Source organism: Tenrec ecaudatus, chromosome 2 (assembly GCF_050624435.1).
Source record: "Tenrec ecaudatus isolate mTenEca1 chromosome 2, mTenEca1.hap1, whole genome shotgun sequence".
Lineage (NCBI taxonomy): Eukaryota > Metazoa > Chordata > Mammalia > Afrosoricida > Tenrecidae > Tenrec > Tenrec ecaudatus.
Window position 1 is genome coordinate 135,706,716 of NC_134531.1, and position 19,795 is coordinate 135,726,510.

General features: G+C 40.9%; 1 pseudogene; it reads left to right on the plus strand.

Annotated features, from left to right (window-relative positions):
- The first annotated feature begins 10,203 nt into the window (after positions 1–10,203).
- LOC142440106 (E3 ubiquitin-protein ligase RNF8 pseudogene) lies at positions 10,204–17,166 on the plus strand (annotated as a pseudogene).
- Positions 17,167–19,795: the final 2,629 nt, after the last annotated feature.

Consider the following 19,795-nt stretch of genomic DNA (forward strand, 5'->3'; position numbering starts at 1 on the left):
CATTTGGATGATGTCCTAATAAAATTAGTTGGGGAAAGAACACATTAAATATCTCGTCTCAAAAATAAAACAAATAGTGAAACAAAAAATGGTCAAAAAATTTCAACACACATCCCCAAGAAGATATATGGATGTAAAACACACACATGAAGAAATATTCTCCTTCAGTTGTCACTCAGGAATGGCAACCTGTCAACTACTTCAATTGTCACTCAGGAAACTACACAGTAAAATACTGCTACCTGCCTATTAAAACAGCTACAGTGAAGGAGCGGAAGAAGCAGAAAGAAAAGCTGCAGAAGAATAAAGGAAAAGGAGAGAAGGAACTGACAATATTAAGCGTTAGCAAGAAAGTAGAACAATTGAAAGTCTTATGCATTGCTGTCAGAACTGCAAGTTTATACAGTAATCTTGCAGGGGAAATTTAACTGTATACAAAGTTACGTGTGTGTGTGTGTGTGTGTGTGTATGTATGTGTGTGTGTGTGTATGTGTGTGTGTGTGCCTGTGTGTGTATGTGTGTGTGTGTGTGTGCCTGTGTGTGTATGTGTGTGTGTGCCTGTGTGTGTATGTGTGTGTGTGTGTGTGTGTGTGTATGTGTGTGTATGTGTGTGTGTGTATGTGTGTGTGTGTGTATGTGTGTATGTGTGTGTGTATGTGTGTGTGTGTGTGTGTATGTGTGTATGTGTGTGTGTATGTGTGTGTGTGTGTGTGTATGTGTGTATGTGTGTGTGTATGTGTGTGTGTGTGTGTGTATGTGTGTGTGTGTGTGTATGTGTGTGTGTGTGTGTATGTGTGTGTATGTGTGTGTGTGTGTGTGCCTGTGTGTGTATGTGTGTGTGTGTGTGTGTGTGTGTGTGTGTGTGTGTGTGTGTTTTAAAATTAGAAAGAGAACAGTAATTGAAAGAGAAAGAAGTGATAACAGGGGAAATTTTTAAGATGAGAGTGGATATTCATAGGAGTTTGTAGGATGATAAGAAAGACAAAGCTGAGCAGGAACAAGACAAATAACAACTAGAGAGCAATTGAATGGGTGTGTCTAGGTGGGTACAGTGGAGGGATGGGGAGGGTAAGGGAAAGAATGTGTGGAAACTGATTGTGGTAGCAATTGTCCAATACTGCTTGATGTGATTGAACTATGGAATGATGTGATACATGTATTAACTCCCAATTTTTCCCAACAGTTTTATTGGCACATAATTTACCTATTGAATAGTTCAATCATTCAAACATATCTAGGGGTATTGTGCAATCACCTCCACATTCATGCGAGGGCATTCCACCCCCCTATGCATGATTCACCCCCAAAGTGAGTTTTTCAATCACCATCAGGTCGAGTTCTCCCTCCCCTCCCTCCATTATTTACTCCTAACCTCCCTTTCCCCTCCCTATCACCCGTTCCCCTCTTTTCCATCCTGTAACACCTCAAGGGGAAAAAATAATAACTATTGGAGAAACTTCTTCAAGTACACTAAAAGAAATGGGATCTTGGATGAGTAAAGGTGTTGACATTTGTTAGGAGCATGAGTTGTTTATCAAAATAAATCTAAAGAAAGACAATTGATGTGGAGATAGATACAAATCGGTGAGTAGCCACAGTGGGACACTTGTTCGTGTTCTCTTTTGATTGTTTCTATTTTCTCAGCAAAACAAGAAGTTAAAAGTGATGTTTAGGGAGGAAATGGTACCTGTGTTTATAATCTAAGAGTATGAGAGAGCAATTGCTGTTGCTAGGTTCTGTCCAGTCGATTCTGCATCATAGCAGCCATCTGTACAGCATAACCCAAAACTGCCAGGTCCTGCACCATCCTCAGAGTTGTACTTACATTTAAGTCCATTGTTGCAGCCACTGTGTCAATCCATCGTGCAGGGGCATTTCTCTTTGACACTGCCCCTCTACTTTACCAAGCATGATGTCCCTCTCCAAGAACTAACAATATCTTCTGATAACATGTCCAAAGTACATGAGACTAAAGCTCATCACCTTTGCCCTTGAAAAGCATTCTGCTGTACTTCTTCTGAAACAGATTTGTTTGTCATTTTGACAGTCCATGGGACTTTCAATATTCTTTTCCAGCACCATAATTCAACTGCTTTGATTCTTCTTATATTTTCCTTAATCAATGTCCAATTTTCACATGCATATGAGGCAATTGAAAATACCATGAGTTCACATGGAAGAAGCAAACCAGCCTGTGTGATCACAAGATGCCAAAGGGATCAGTTGTCAGACATCAAAGAACAAAAATAAACATATAATTGTGTGCTCACCTTCATGATACAATCGCTGAAGGCAAATGGGTGCATAAGCAAATGTGGCAAAGAAAGCTGATGGTGCCAGCTATCAAAAGATATAGTGTCTGGGGTCTTAAAGGCTTGAAGGTAAACAAGCGGCCATCTAGCTCTGAAGCAACAAAGCCCAGATGAAGAATCACACCAGCCTGTGTGACCACGAGGTGTCAATAGGATCAGGTATCAGGCATCATCAGAACAAAATATCTTATCATAGTGAATTGGGGGGCGGGGGTGCAGAGTGGAGACCCAAAACTCATTTGTAGGCCACTGGACATCCCCTTACAGAAGGGTCTCGGGGAGGAGACGAACGAGTCAGGGTGCGATATAGCAATGATGAAACACACAAATTTCCCCTAGTTCCTAAATGCTTCCTGATCCTCCACTATCATGATCCCAATTCTACCTTATAAATCTGGCTAGACCAGTGGATGTACACTGATACAGATAGGAACTAGAAACACAGGTAATCCAGGGTAGGTGATCCCTTGAGGACCAGTGGTGTGAGTGGTGATACTGAGAGGGCAGCGGGAGGGTGGGTTGGAAGGAGGGCATCGATTACAAGGATCTACATGTGACCTCCTCCCTGGGGGAAGGACAACAGAAAAGTGAGTGATGAGAGACGTCGGATATGACAAAATAATAATTTATAGATTATCAAGGGTTCATGAGGGAGGGGAGCGGGGAGGGAGGGAGAAAATGAGGAGCTGATGCCAGGGGTTTAGGTGGGGAGCAAATGTTTTGAGAATGATGAGGGCAATAAATGTACAAATCTGATGTATGTATGGATTGTGATAAGAGTCGCATAAGCTCCTAATAAAATGATTTTAAAAAGAAAAGAAAATACCATGGCATGGGTCAGGCACACTTTAGTCTTCAAAATAACATCCTTGCTTTTCAACACTTAAAGGGGTTTTGTGTAGTAAACTTATGCAATGCAATGCATCTTTTGATATCTTCACTACTGCTTCCATGAGCATTGATTATGGATCTCAGCAAGCTAAAATGCTCAACAACTTCATCTTTTCTCTGTGTATCATGATGTTACCTATCAGTCCATTTAGGATTTAGTCTTCTTTACATTGATTTGTAACCCATACTTAAGGCTGAAGTCCTTAATCTTCATCAAGTACTTCAAGTCCTCCTCATTTTTGGCAAGCAAGATTGTGCCATCTGTATATCAAAGTCATTAATAAGCTGTCCTCCAATCTTGATGCCACGTTCTTCTTCATATACTCCAGCTTCTGTGATTATTTACTCAGCATGCACATTGGACTAGTATGATGATGAGAGGATACAGTCAACACACGCCTTCCCTGGTTCTAAGCCATGCAGTATTTCCTTGTTTGGCTTGCACAACTGGCTCCTGATCCATGTACAAATTGTACACTAGCACAATGAAGGGATCTGGAATGCCCATTCTTGCATAGACAATGAAACTCAAGTGCACATCTTTCTGTTAGTCGCTGCTTTCAGTCAATATTCATCTGACATCACCAATGGCATCCCTCGTTCCCTGACTTCCTCTTTCAATGTACTACTGCATGTGTTGTTGGTTGATCTTCTGCAAAATGTTAGTTACATGTGATGTTGATGATATCATTCTACAATTTTAGCATTCTGTTGGGTCACCTTTCTTTTCAATGGGTTCAAACATGGATCTCTTCCAGTCAATTGGCCGAATAGCTGTCTTCCAAATTTCCTAGCAGAGATAAGCTAGTGCTTCCAGTGCTTTATCGGCTTGTTGAAACATTTCAGTAGGCATTCCATCAATTCCTGGAGCCTTGCTTCTGGCTTGTGTTTTCAGTGCAGCTGGAACATCTTCCTTTAGTACCATTGGTTCTTATTTATATGCTGTCTCTTGAAATACTTGAAGGACAACTAGCTCTTTGGGGTATGATTGCCCTGTGTATTCTTTCCATCTTCTTCTTATGCTTCCTGCATCATTCAATATTGTGTCCTTAGAATACTTCCATATTGCAACGAGAGGCTTGGTTTTTTTTTTCTTTAGTCCTTTTAGTGAATAGACGGGGGAATGGTATAGATTGATTCAAAAAATATTTAGCCTCTAGAAACTAATTCTTTTCTAGCATTAATATGTAGGTTTTAGTGCTCAAACTAGAACCTGCAAAATACATGGGCATCTTATGTCCTTTGGACATTATCACTTGGTACCAGTCCCTGGAAAAGAACAGCATGCTATGCAAAGCAAAAAAGGAGACAGACTCTCTGTGACAGTTACACAATCTCCTGTCAATTAGGGAAGGGGTGGAATCTAGCCTGTCAATCCTGTTACAGCTAGATGACCTCATTTAGAGGCTTGAAGGAGATAAATAGCTCATTGGTGGCCCGATAGACAGATTCTCTGCTTAGCATTCCTGATGAAAAAACACATAGAACTCTGCTAGAGCCCTGGAGCTGGAGGAGCCACGTGGAGACCCACACCAGTGCTGAGATGTTTCCACCACCATTGGATCCACAAGACTTTCCACTCACTGGCCTGTGACCTTCCTGCATTCAGGTCATTGCATGTGTTTCATGAGTCTGAAGAGGAATTTATAGATTGGTATCAGACATTTGGTCTAATATTGGACATATGAATTTGATCTGGACTGGACTGGGATGTTTTCTTAATGTCCAATTACTCTTTTATATAAAGTTATTTCTTATACACACATGCATGTCTATGAATATGTTTCTCTAGTCAGCCCAGACTAATACACTCTCAACAGTAACAATTGTGAGTGTGGCACAGGATTGGGCCATATTTTGTTCTGTTGTACACTGGGACATTGCCAGTCTGAACTAATTCAACAGTACCTAATGACAACAACACAATGTTTAAAACTAAACCAAACCCATTCCCATTGAGTGGGTTGGATTCTGACTCATAGGGATCCTATAATGTGTTTCTGGGACTGTAAATCTTTATGGGAGGGGGCAGGCAGCCTCATCTCTCTCCCAAGGAATGGCTGGTGGGTTTGAACTGCCAACTTTGCTCATAGTGTGGAGTTAAAATCTGTATTCCTGTCTATTAGCTCTAAGCAAATGAATTTGTGACATCATAAAACACAGAACTAATCCTACAGGATAATGAACAGTCATAAGTAGCTTTATAAGAATATTCAACACCACACAAGTCAAATCAATAGATATAGCAATACTCCAAAGTGTCTACACTCGATTATTTATTGATTGTCAGAGGTAGGTTTATTTTGTGAACCTGGCCAATGAACACATGTGGGATTAATAGAAAGGCGAGAAGATAAATGGCTTGGTGAGCCTCGACTTTCTTGTCTCTTGCTCTTTGGTAATCAGACCACTGTGCGGCTGTCTTAGCTGGTTCTCTTCCTCAACTGGCAAGCACACTACCTGTGGGACACCTAACACGTGGCTATGTCACTGTAGTTTGAGGTTCCTTCAAAGACCTGCTTCACCACGCTACTAGAGTATACACCGTTTGAGCTGGGGACTGTGAGATTACATCATCTGGCTGACTCTTGGTGACCTGCCTCAATGTTTGCTGCTGGTGGCTGGATTCCCTGAATTGCCCTACAGAGGACTCAGCTGTCTGCTTCTTTGACTTGCACCCGGCAGCCCTCAAGACTTGAAGGACTGCCAGTGTATTAAGTGAGTTGCACTGAGGTATTTGTACTGCTCTGTAGACTAAATAGCTGTTTATTTGTGTGTGTATGTGTGTGTGTGTATACACACACATATACATATATGTATTATATATGTATATACATATATGTATTATATATATATATAAAATCATAAGTGTCCTGGGTTTGTTTCTCTAGAGAACCCTGTCTAACATACTGATAATATGGAAACTAGTCAATCATAGAATGTAAGCCATCTGATGCAGTCTAGCAAATAAAAATACATTAAAAGCAAAGCAATTTTTATATGCACTTCTGTGAAACTTGTCACATGAGGAGTCAAACTTCACCATGTCTATAATTCAGTTATTTTGATTTTACAGGTAAGAAAACTTAAGAGCGGTATGTAGACCTTATTAGAATGAGTGTAGCTGGTACAGGCACATAGCTACAGGTCAATGATGCAGAAAGAGGAAAGAAGATGCAGGAAGATCACAGGGAGATGGGGACAGAGCCAAATGGATCCAAGGTCAGTGGAAGCATGGCAGGGCACCAATAGCTCTCAGGGTCAGGCGGCCTACCTGGGGTCTCCCCAGGAGGCAGACACAGAGTCCTGACAAGCAGGAAGGAAACAGAGCAGAGAGATAAGGGAGGGATCCACAGTCACTCTCTTCTAAAAAGGAGGAATCATCAGGCTGTGACCTGATTGACAGGTGGGGTTCCACCCCTACACAAGTGCAGGTTGACATAAAATCTGCCATAATCCAGGGAGGAAAAATGACAATTAGGTGCCCAACAGCCTCTATCACACAGCAACCACATTCAGAAGAAAGCTGTTCATGCTGTATCCAGAAATGTCTGCCCAAAGTAAAATATTTTGCGGAAAGATTTGAAAGATATTCGAAATGAGGTTCATCATACGGTTAGAAAAAGATAGCCAAAGTGACTTACAGAATCATCCAATCTTATCATCACCAAATTGTGTTTATGAATTATAAAAGCACAGAAGGAAATCTGGCTTATCTCCTTCCAAAGTATTATTGCTAGGCAAATAAATGATCTATGGAAGTCATGCTCTGCGAGTCACATTAAAGTGATTTAGAAAATGACAGCAGAATAATTACCTTGCCCACATTAGTTGCTTTGTTCTATTAACAGAAAATAAACCAATTTATGTGAGAAAGAAGCGCATGCAATCCCAAGAAAAGCATTTGCCTTACTTTGGGACAAATTGTAAAAGAAAAAGACACTTTAAGTATTTTATCATCATATAACATTATAAGACTTTATTACATCTGTGAAAAATGAAGTCACTAACAGAATTAGTCTGCCAAACAATTCTCAATATTACTTTTTGCACAACTAATTGCTTATTTAGTTTCTCACACTAATCAACTTGGCCTTGTGTTATGTGGGGTGCATTATATTCAACTTGGTGGGCAGTGTTGACCAAGTGTCTTAGCAAGCGGTGACATTGCAGTAACCCTCTAAGGAATACAACATAAACTCCTGTGCATTTACTTATTTGGCACCGCACTGTGTGACTAAAAGCCAAGCATTTAATGGCGACAAACAAGGAGGAATGTCAGGCAAGGACATAAAGCAATAAAAGCCGTCCACGCTAAATAACAGACAACATCCTGCGATTGTTTCTTTGGTTTTGCTGATGAATAAAACTGATGACAAAGTTCTAGTTCTGAATAATCTGCTATTGAGATTCGTTCATCTATGGTTGGGGAGAGCAGTGAATTGGCCTTGTTCATACTCTGTAATTAAGAAAAACAACAGCTCTCTTTAAAATTATCTTTCCCTGATTCCAAAGCCTCCTGTCGTAATTGATGTTCACTGTATATTGCCTCTGCAATTAACCAGCAGTGTTTATCTACTTTTTTCCTCTTATCTGACTTAAAATGCTCCTTGGGACCAAAGCCTACCACATACACACACACACACACACACACACACACACACACACCCCACCCCACAAAACTCAGCTACCTGAAAATATGATTGAACATTCAGAAATTAGTTCGTTAAGCCAATTTCGTTTAAAGACCATATTTTTCATCTCCTTTTTGTCTCTCGGCTTGCATTTTTTAAGCGCTGTGGCAAAGGGGGATTGGGGGTGCCAGATTGCTTCCTCCTGGAAAAGCAGACACTGCACAAGTTTTCCGTCTTCAGCGTTGTGCTGTGTTCCTACCGAGGAGACTCGTACAACTTACATGAAAAAAAAAAGGGTCTTTTGATAGTAAATTCTTCTTCTAAAGTCTCTGACTCAAAATGTCAGTGGTTCGTGAGAGATCAATAGCCAAGGGAGTCTTTTCCCCAATAGCGAATGGTTACCCCATAGCGCAAGTGCATGATTCTTTCCCTACCAGAAGGACGTAAAACACAGGGAAATAATGATACCCAGCGTGTAATCGAGAAAAAATAACAGGCAGCAATCCTCAAGTAAGAATTTAGGTTTTATTCCAGTTAGCCACTCGTAATGTGTAGACGTAAAATTTTCTGATGGTTTCTATGCAAAGTTCAGCCCTGTTAAATACATAAAATAATCGCTCAACTAATTCACCATTTTGTTGAAACACATGATGCTTGGAGGACAACTCCGTAGCCATAAACTGAAGCTTGTGTTCCCAGAAGCACAAAAGGAAACGATTGTATGGAGAAAGGGGTTTTCTGCAGCGCCAGGGCACGGGGTAGGGCTGGGGTTGTGAAGAACTGAAGAACGCCCCGTGCTCTCCTGAGCCCTTTGCGTCTGTATCTCAGCAAATGTGTTGTACTCTGCTCCTTTTCTCTGCAGATGACTTTCCGGAAGATCTGGCAGGCAGTCACTGCTTCGCACCTTTTGTGTATATACTTTGCAAATTGCAACCACATTCATGAAACCTTCTGCACCTCATTCCAATTTCCAATTTCGCAGAAGAAAAGTAGTCCATCATCTAGCATGCAGAATAATCATTATCCATCAGATTTGCACCTCACCGCTGGAAAGGGAAGGCTATGAACTAAGGATTTAATCATTTAAAGACGTGTATTAATGAACAAGTATGCAATAAGCACCATCCTAAACACTCAGAGAAAACAAAAAAGACCCAGCACTTGAGTAATGTACACACTAAAAGTGGATTCCATTCCCCACAGACATCAGGAATCCACAATCAGGTCTTAGCGCCACAAGTGCTCTTGATCCCCATAACCCACCTTCCACAGAAAAGCAACAGAAGAGCTGGTGTGGAGACGCCCCTCCCAACAGCTCCTGCAGCACCAGAAAACACTAATGGGAGCCCCACCCTCAAAAGAGAAACCAAGCGAAACTAAGCATCCCACAACTCTAAAAACGGAGATGTCACTGGATGCAAGCAACAAAAGTAGACCAGAGCCTGCATAATGAATCTAAAAAGAGTGGCAGCCACTGGGGGGAAAAAACTTTTTTAAGCAAATAGCTCCCTGAAATTCCCAACATAATAAACAAAGTACCAATGTACAGTTGAAAAGCATCCATCATGTCAAAAACTTGGAAAAAAACACTATTTACATAAGAAAATACAATTAACTGATAACAGCACTGAGATGAAGTAGGTGTTAGAAATATCTGATAAGGATTTTAAAGCAACTATCACAAAAATTCTTCAACAAAGAGCTATAAAATCTCTTTAAACAAAGGAAAGTGTAGAAAATCTCAATGACATATATAGAAATTAAAGAACCAAATATAATCTCAAAGAAGAGAAAAATTGTATTGAACTGGGTAGGTTCAATTGTAGAGTGGTGATGACAGAGGATAGAATCGGTGAACTTAAAGCCAGATCAATAAAATTGACTAATTCTGAACAACACAGGAAAAACACGTTAGAATAAAATGAACAGAGCCTCAAGGACCCAAGGAATTATAACTATAGATCCAAGATTAAGATCGGTGTGCTGAAAGAGCAAAGAAGAAAAGTGGGATTGGAAGCGCATTCAAAAAATGATGAGATAACCTTCCAAATTTGATGGAAAGCATAAACCCACAGACACAAGGAGCTAAGCAAAACCCGAACAGGATGAACACAGAGAAGCAAACCAACATACCTGAAGGTTGAACTTCTAAACACTACAGACATAGTAAAAATCTTAAAGGCACTCAGATACAATGATATTTTAGGCAAGGGACTAATCTCTAAACTTTATAGAAAATTTTAACTCAACTAGAAAAAGACAAATGCTCCAATTGAGAAATGAGAAAGGACATGAGCAGTCATTTCACCAAAGGACTCGTTCAGGTAGACAACAAAGTATGAAGAAATGTACTATAATCATTCGCCATGAATCTCAAGCCCATTGGTAGTAAGTCCATTTTGCCTCATAACAAAACAGTTTCTAAGACTCTAAGTCATCGCAGGAGCAAACGGCCACATCATTCTCCCAGGAAGCAGCTGGTGGGTTTGAAGTGCTAAGTTTGCACTTAGCAGACCAATTCCTAACCTGTAGAACCACCAGTACCCCTCCCAAAAACCACCACTGCCATCTAGTCAATTCCGACTCATAATGACCCAATAGGATAGAACAAAATGAAACTGCTCCTTGGTGTTTCGGATACTTCACATCGTTACCAAGGCAGCCAACTTCATCTTTTTCTCAAGGAGCAACTGGGTCAGGAGCTCTGTGCATGGCCCACTATGCCAGCACGGCTCCTTTCTGTGACCCACCAGAGAGGCAACCGAACTCCAAGGAGACATCCTCTCACCCCAGCATTGAGAGCAAAGGTCAATAGAAAACAGAAAACAACGAAATGGTAGGAAGGCTGTGGAGAAGCTAGAACCCTGCTGTGCTGCCGGTGAGACTGTAAAATAGGATGGCACTGCTCAAAAGTTGCAAATAAAAAGACCATGTGACCCAGAAATCCTCCTACTCGGTGCATATCCTGCAGAAACAAGAGCTGTAAGACACCACCATTCATTGTACAATAGGGAAGAGGCAGAAACGATCTAAATGCTTGTCGGGGAAGAATCGATAGACAAACTATGATACATGCACAATGAAACATGCACACAATATTAAAGAATAATTTTAAGGCTCTTGTGTACGTCAAAATTTTTCATCAAAAAAGTAAAAAGAGAGCCCACAGACCAGAAATAAAAATCTTTAGAAAAAACACAACAGAGACAACAGCAAGATGTTTGAAATAGCACATAAGCCTATCAGTAGCCCAATGGGTAAGGAAACGATGGTACATACACACAATGGAGGACTATGCATCAGTGGAAAACAATGAGGAAACCATGAAGCACTTCTTCACACGGTCAGACATGGAGAACACGATGCTGAGGAAGTTGGTCAATCACAAACTGACAGGTATCAGATGAGACCACTAGTATCAGGACCACACCAAGGCAAAGACAGTGACCCTCGGTTTGTGCAGTCACTCCATCAGGCCCAATGGGATGTCTGTCTAACGCGTCTAACATTTATCACACCTCTTATACACACCTCTTAAAGAACACTTCTCCAGTGGAAGCCTCACCTGAGATTGGGATGGTTTATAATTTGGGGAGAGGACTGTGAGATGATCAAGTCATACAGGCCATGCAGCAACACTCTATGATCACGTTAAATGGGTGGGCACCCTACAATGTTATTCAGGTACACGTGACTGGAGATTCATGACCAAGAGGACAGGGAGGTGGTTTCACTTCTTTCAGGGAGTAGCGTCAGGGTGGAGGGTGCTTGTTCTTGAGGAAAATGGTGGGCATTGCTTTTGGGGAACCCCCAGGGGAGAATCCACCCTGTGTTATCTGGCTAATCATATATTTTTATCCAAGTTTCTTTTCAGTCCTTGGTGACCCAGGCCCCATACAATAGACAACCTACATTTTAGATTTTGTCTTCTCAAGGTGTACAACCTACTACATAGGCCATATCAAAATGATCCCACTACGTGAGCCAGCCTTTATCTTAAATACACATGTTGGAGATTAAAGGATCTGATTTTCCACTCTGGATTCACAGTTGTAATGCCCAGTGAGAGTAAAAGAGGAGCTCTTGGACACCAAATTCAGGGATTTGGAGGCCATTCGATTTCAGTTCAAACCTCTCACTTTTGAAGTTGCCTAACAATAAGCAATTTTAGACTGCCCTGCATCTGCCATTGTCATATTTTCTGAGTTTTTTTATGACAGGTGTTAACTCTGCATATATAGTTCTGCTGTAGTGAATGAGTCTTAAGGAACTTGGTGTCTTATATCTAACCCTCATAGTTTTCTTTAAAAATATTCAGTTACTTAAGTTTTTTTAACACGTGTAAGTGAGCATCCCATGTTAAAAAAAAAAAAGCTTTCCAACATGTGAAGATCCCCTTATCTCAATAGTATTTCAAACTCTATATCATTGGCTGGTCTAATGATACTATTAGTAGAATATATTTATATTATCACTCAAAAAGCTTATAATGTTACCAATAATGTAGAACAACAGTGTATATAGACCTTAGATTATATGAGTGGATTTTGAGCTCACACGTAATCATAAGCCTGAACCTAAGATCAATTAGTCCTTATGATGGGGCGCAGCTCAATGCTTACCCTCATAAAAGGATCATTGAAGATATTGGTGCTATAGCAAACGGCGGTGCAAACATCAGATGGTGCCTGGCTATCAGAAAGAATAGCATCTAGGGTCTTAAAAGCTTATCTTTGAAAAAGCAGTCATCTAAGAGAAATGTCAGCTAAGTCCACATGGAAAAAGGCTGCCGGCCTATGTGATTTCAGGATTGTAAATAAAATCCAAGATCAGACGAGGGAATTGTACTACAATTTAAATTCTGGAAATTCAGTTTGCAGAAGGATATGGATGACAATGAAAACCCAAAATCAGTGTACAGAATCTGCCTTCCCTTTCCCTTAGCCTGGGGATTAAGCCTCTTTGGACAATTGCTGAGAGACATCAATAGCTTTGCCGTCAGACAGAGTGCCTCAGAAAGTGGATCAATGCAGAATAGTTAGGTCTAAATTTAACATGATTTGTTTTTCCTTTTGACAAATTCTTAATGTGTTCTTTTATATTATTGTCTGCTTTCTTTTGGGTTGAAGTTTCTCTGTGCTTTATTTTGTTGTAATTGTTGTAGTTTTTCTTTATAATTTTCTTATAAGAAATCCAGCATGTGTAAACCTATAGATACAGTAACTAGTTAATAATTTCTTAAGGCTATAGTAGGGGATGTTGGGGGTGTGGAGAATGATGAAAGTGTAGCAATGAGTATAAGAATGAAGAAAATGTTCAAATATTGACTGCGGTGTTTATTAAACAATTCTTTTTAACATATTTGAAATCATTGAAGTATATTGCATGGGAATTATCTCAATGAAACGGTTTTAAAAGTTACAAATCTGCAAACAGTTCATAACATGGATGAACCTGGAGGACATTATGCTGAATGAAATTAGTCAATCACAAAAAGACAAATGTGGTATGAGACGATTATTGTGAAAAAATTTCACAGTAAAAGAAACATTCTTTTGTGAAGAACAAGTAACTAATCAGCATGCAGACATGGTTGATTTGGTTGAAGGGGAATGCAAAATACAAAGGTGGGGGTGGGGAAATCAGTCAAGCATAATGGAAGCAAAAGAAGACACGAGGAGGAATGGTTTGAGACAGGGCATTTCTACATCTGTATTTATGTGTTGCAACTCTATCCATGGATACGGTAGAGTATCTAGGGAACAAAAGTATAAAAACTTCTTAAGTATAACCAAGCATTTGGAAGGAGTGAGTTGCTGGGTCAGAAGGACCCGGATCACAGTCTCAGGGCCCTCTAAGGTCCATTGGCATGTTCTGTGCCCTATTATGGTGAGTAGTGACGAGGATCTTAAAAGCTTGTGAGCTGCCATCTAAAGTCTCTCTCTGGCTGGAGGAAAGAAGAGTTAAGATAATGAAATGCATGGAAACAATGAATCAAATGGACTAATGAACCCTGGGAATACCAGTCTTCCATGGCCCTGGTACCCGGAGAACTAGATGGTGCCCGGTTACCAATACAACCCTTTTGAAAGGGGTCACATTAGAAGGTCCTGGAGAGAGTGGGAGAGAAATGCGGAGCAAATTCAAACTCATAAAAAATGGACCAACCTAGAGACTAGTGGAACCACTGAGAAGATGATCTTTAGTCACCCTTCACAGTTGTGTGTAAACTCACTTCCCCCTGTCTCTGTACGCACGGTCAAACAGTAGACAGGTCTAAAGGAGAACAATTACATGGGCGAGTTACATGCTTTACTGTACCTTATAGTAGTGCCGTTTGAAATCAAAAGTCAGTGTGTACCTAAGGCCAAAGTTCAGAAGGACTAGGAAAGAAGAAGGAATGGAGACAGAAAACAGAAAAAAATGGGGGATAAGGGGGGGTGGGGGGAGGAAAAATAAATGCAAAAAATGGGGGATAAATGATGTTTTAATTGGAGGATTATATTCAGTGAGATGAAACAAAATGTGTATGAATAGTTGAATGGTGAATTAACTGCTCTGAAAGTTCTCACCAATTCACAATAAAGTGTGGTTTGTTTTTTAATAATAATAAAACAGCCAGAGAAACCTGTCACATTATCTATAGGAGGATAACAATTTGAATGACCATGGATTTATTTTTCATCTTAAGCCATAGAGGCCAGGAAAAACTATCATGACACTGACATTTCAAAGAGATTAAAGACTGCGGGGATTGGGGGGTGAGTGGCATTAGGGCATTAAAAGCCAACTGTGAATTCTGTATCAAGCAAAAGCATTCTTCAGAAACAAAGGGGAAATAAAGTCATTTCAGAGTAATATGGATTCTGAAGCATGTCTCATTATAATAATTAACCATGTTATTGTTGGTGTTGCTGCTGCTGTTAGGTGCCATAGTGACTCTATGTGGAAAGCACAAAGCAATGCTCTTTTCTGTGCCATCCTGAGAATTGTATCTTTGAGGCCATGGGGCAGCCACTTTGTCAATTCCTGAAACCCTTGTATTCAGACTCTTCTCCCTTCCATAAAACTGAATGGTTTTCTACCGTTTCAGCACCTTCCCATCCAACTTATTTGTTCCACAATAAAATGTCTGCTTTTACTATTAATCAAGTAAGAGACTTGAAAGACTCAGACAGCATTCTCAAATAAGAGAAAATTTTAAAATGTATCAATAATAGACTAAAGACTGGCTAAAGAAAATTCTTCAAACATTACAAAATGATCAAAGAAGGAATCTTGGGGCATCAAGAGAGAAGAACATTGGAACCAGTAGAATGATGGTAACAGACTATCCTCCTCTTCAGTTTTCTGATTTGAAACCAAAACTGCAACATCATCGCATATTCAAAACAATATTTTAAAAATTGGTTAGGTAAAGGAACTGTGAGACAAGTGCTTGTGTCAACTTGACTAGTCTACTGTGTCCCTCTGCTGGGTCGAACACTAGCCTACATGTGTTGCTATAAAGTTATTTTGTTCAGGTGGTCAACCCTGAACTGTGCTCCTGCTGTATCCGTGAATTGATGAGCTGGAGGAGCAAGTGGCCCATTTGGCAGAAGGACATCGTATCCAAAATTCACTCCCTGGTTCGAGACAATTGCCTTTAGGTAAATAAATCTTCCCTGGATAAGGTGAGTTGGTCTTATCCAATCAGTTGCAGGCTTTAAGAACAAAGCCTGGGAGTTCCTGGAACAGAATGATGTTGGCCTCCATTCTGTAATATAAAACACTGCCTAAATTTCCAACCAGTGGCCCTGGTCTAGAAATTGAGGATTCAAGACAGAAACATCGCTGTTGTTTGGGTTTGGTGGCCGCAAGGAAGCTGAGGCGCTGCAGGAGACGGGCTAGGGCTCTCTCTGTGCTGACCCCTACCCTGGCTGCCTGGGGCAGAGTAGTGTGCTTTGAAGAAGCCTGACTCTTCGGCCACAGGAAACTGCTCAGGCGGCCGCAGTTGATTCTTACAAAGGGTGGGGGTGACCACCGCGTGGCTGCAGCTGGAGGATTAGAGTGAGGTGACCCGAAGATGAGGATATGGCATCACAGACCAAAAAGCTCCCCATTGGTAATTTGCCAAAACCACGGTGCTTTGAAGCAGAATGGTGACGGCCAGTTAACAATTATGGACAAGAGTCTGAATGGCATTTGGCTGAACAGAGTAGGTCTGGAACCTTGAGAGGTCTATGCCATCCAGAAGGGGGCCTCATCGAGCTTGGGGTACCTTTGGAAAATAAGGAGGATGTCGAATATGAATATGAAGTAACTGAAGAAGGGCTGGGTTATGTCCCTGTCTTGTCTCAGAGAGTGACCAGTGATGGAAAAGAATAAGGGCTTGCAAACTAACAGGAAATGTAATTTGGATGAACTAGACAGCCCTGGAGCCAGAGGTGCCTCAAGTCCAAAACCCAGAATGAATAAAATGTGTTGCGAACCTAGTCAACAGGTGAAGTCATGTAGGAACAGGGACGTCACCACGCAGCCCTGTGAGATTTGGGGTCCTAACGTGACTGCTCTTTAGCCCAGTGAGAAGACCACAGGGTCCCTTTTTCCCTACCCCCTTACCCCAAAATATGTAGAGGTTTTTCATAAGGATCTGAAAGCCTCCAACATTTCTTTATGTTAGAACAACAGTGTAGAACTCTGAAGCTGAAAACACAGATGCTGGAAAACCAAGGCGCTCATCTGAATGTGAAAAAGCAGAACCAAAAGGGGTGCTGGAAGAAATTTGTAGAAATGGAGCAGGAACTACAGGCTTGACACGCCCAGCTTTGTGAAGAACGGGTCCAGCAGCAGCACGTGGGGGCGGGGCGACAGAGAGGACTTTCCAGGAAGAGGAAGTGCATCTCCAGGATTTGGAGAAAGAGGACTTGAAGCAACCGCTGGCCCAGACCCCACAGGAGCATCAGGAATCTCATGGAAGAACTAAATCCTAAATCGCAGCAGGAGGCACTTTGAAGCAATCAGAGAACTGGCACCGGTAAAGGAAGAGAAAAAGAAGGTGTGGGCACCGGGAGAGGAAGTTCTTAACCACGTGAATTATAGGCAGAGAATGAGCGCCAGTCGAGTATTTGCTCGGGATGCGTCAAGGTTGTCACCCTGAACTGTGCTCCTGCTGTATCCGTGAATTGATGAGCTGGAGGAGCAAGTGGCCCATTTGGCAGAAGGACATCGTATCCAAAATTCACTCCCTGGTTCGAGACAATTGCATTAGTAAGATGGTAGATAATCTGAGATCTGAAGTGAAAGATGGACAAATCAATCTCATTATGGAACAAAAGATCCTGTCCTAAAACCCATGGGCCAGAGCATGTAAAAGATATCCAGGCCATGGAAGCCTGCAGTGGTTCTGGAAGATTCTCTGTAGACGTGACATGGGCTAGTCTGAAGGTCGCCTTGTGGAGACATGTGGGACAGAGGCTGAGTTGATCAATTCTCTCTGGCGTCGTTGATGCTGGCCAGCCATGTTGCCACCAAGTCTGAAGCATCGCCAGGATGCTTAACATGAGCTACGTAAGGGTATTAAAAGTCTGCTTCACTATATGTTGAATGGGTTATTCAAGTCCTGCCATGTCATTTATATTTGCTGTTATTATTAGTGTAGTTGTTAGTATTATTTCTTGATGCTTTAGAGGCATCTCCATTTTATAGAGGTTGGGTATAACCTTACAGCTGCCTCTTAAAGTCAAGGTGGCCTCTATTTTAAGAGGATGGAATCGCTCCTTGTAAAAACAAGTTGTCATTTCCTGAAAATTAAATGTAAAATCTATTGGTTGCTCAAAAAAATAAAAATAGACTGTAACATCAACTGATACAGTTTCCAGTCCACTAAACTGTTTAACAAGGTTTATTTAGACTTGCTAGTCTCCACAGTCCTGTAGTCCAATTCCCTAAAATGAGTAAACGAACACACACACCCTTGTGGTTGTCTTTCTCAGGAGAAAACCAACCTAATACAGATACCCAAATGGAAGTAAGGTTTCACACTTCATTTAAAGTACAACATTCATATCAACACACTTTGATAGCTCGTAGATAGAGGTAAAGATATAATGATACCCAGAGCAACCATTAAGAAAACTAGACAAAGAATTACATTAAAAAATTATACATGAACCAAGATCAGATTCCATAGAAATTTCAAGAAACACACAAGGAAACAAACCGGAAGCAAATAATGAAAGACAGACTTAAACCCTAACATATTAACAACAACTTTCAATATAAGTCGTCTAAATCAGGAAAAAGATGAAGGGTTTTGCTCCAGTGAAGTTGTACAGCCTCAAAGATCCAAAGAAGCAGTCTATTCTCACCTATGGACTCAAAATGAATTAGAGTCAACTTGAAGGCTGTGAGTTTGGCTTTGGAAATAGTCTAAATATGCCAATTAAGAAGCAGATAGTGACAGAATACATTATTTTTAATCCAACTATTTGTTGTTTACCAGCAAATTCACTTCAAACACAACAACATAGATAAGTTGAAACTAAAGGTTAAGAATGATATAACATGAAAAAAACAATTTTTAAGTGGAGAGTCAGACCTTTAAAAAGTATACAAATGACTGAGGGGAAAAGATTGTTTCAGATGATAACAAATAATGACAAAATTGTGTGATGTAATGGAAAGTAGCCGGGGCTAGGAGTGTTGTTTGGGTTGAACGGACAAGATTTTTCCCAGGCGCCGCTGCACTTATTACTGGATGTGAAAAGAGGTAGGCATGCAAGCTTGGAGGGCAGCGTGTTCTGGAGAAGGAACCAGAGTGCGTGCAGATCGAGGGCGAGAATGAGCGTGGCACACTACAGGAACCGAAGGAAGACGAAGATATCTAGTAGTACAGTGACTTGATGAAGGTGACAACGGGAACGTCAGCCGAGGACGATACTGTAGGTCACCGTCACACTTGGACTTCCTTCTGAGTGCAATATGAAGCCACTGGAGGGCTAGGACTTGAATCTTGAATGTTCTTTTTCTAAAAAAATAACATCAGCCCATTTTATGATAATCCTGTGATGCTAAGCACAATTTTGAAATGTTGTTATTGTATTATATTTTTAGATTATTATTTTGACAGTTAACAAAAAATTTTGTTAAGTGTATGACTTTTGTACTTCTCCAGTAGCTGAAATTGTTGTGTATATTTCTTCAAATTATTTTCTGTTCCCATCCTGCCTGTTTTACATCTGATGTGCCCACTAAGTGCTCAATAAATATAGTTAATGGACAATAATAATAATCACGTTGTATAGAGTACAGGCAGTAATAGAGCAAAAGTGGCAACCAGGCATAACTGAGCTCTATTCTTTAATCATCTTGTTCTCAGAGATATCAAAAGGCACAGACTAAAGAGAGAGAGAGGTGGGGTAACAGAGGGTGATGGAGAAGTTGGGGTGATTGAGAGTGATGGAGAGGAGGGTATAGTACAGAGGGCTCTCTAAATGTGGCCTTCCCTAGTTCTGGTAGACTAGGCATTCTAGGGGAGTTCCTGGGACAGGGAGGGGGGCGTTAATGGTCAACTGAAAGGGTGGGCATTTGAGTCTGCCCAGAGGCACCTAGGACGAAATTTCTGGTTATATACAGACAAAACTTTAGCCACTGGAAACTCTGAGGAGTACAGTTCTACCCTGTCACACATGAAATCATCGTGAGTCCAAATCAACTTGATAGCAACCGGTATGTACTCATTTTTTATCGCCATTAATTGTCATCGAATCAACTCCAACTCAAAGGGACCTTACGTATAACACAATGACAGGTTGCCTGGTCCGGTGCCATCATCTTGATCATTTCTGTGTTTGAGTCCCCGGCTGTGCAGGACTGTGCAATGAGATCCCTGGTTGGGATTCAAGAGTCTAGGGTTCTTGGACAAGCTACACACTGAGTTTCCTTTGATTTTGTTCTTTCACGTGGAACTATGCCATA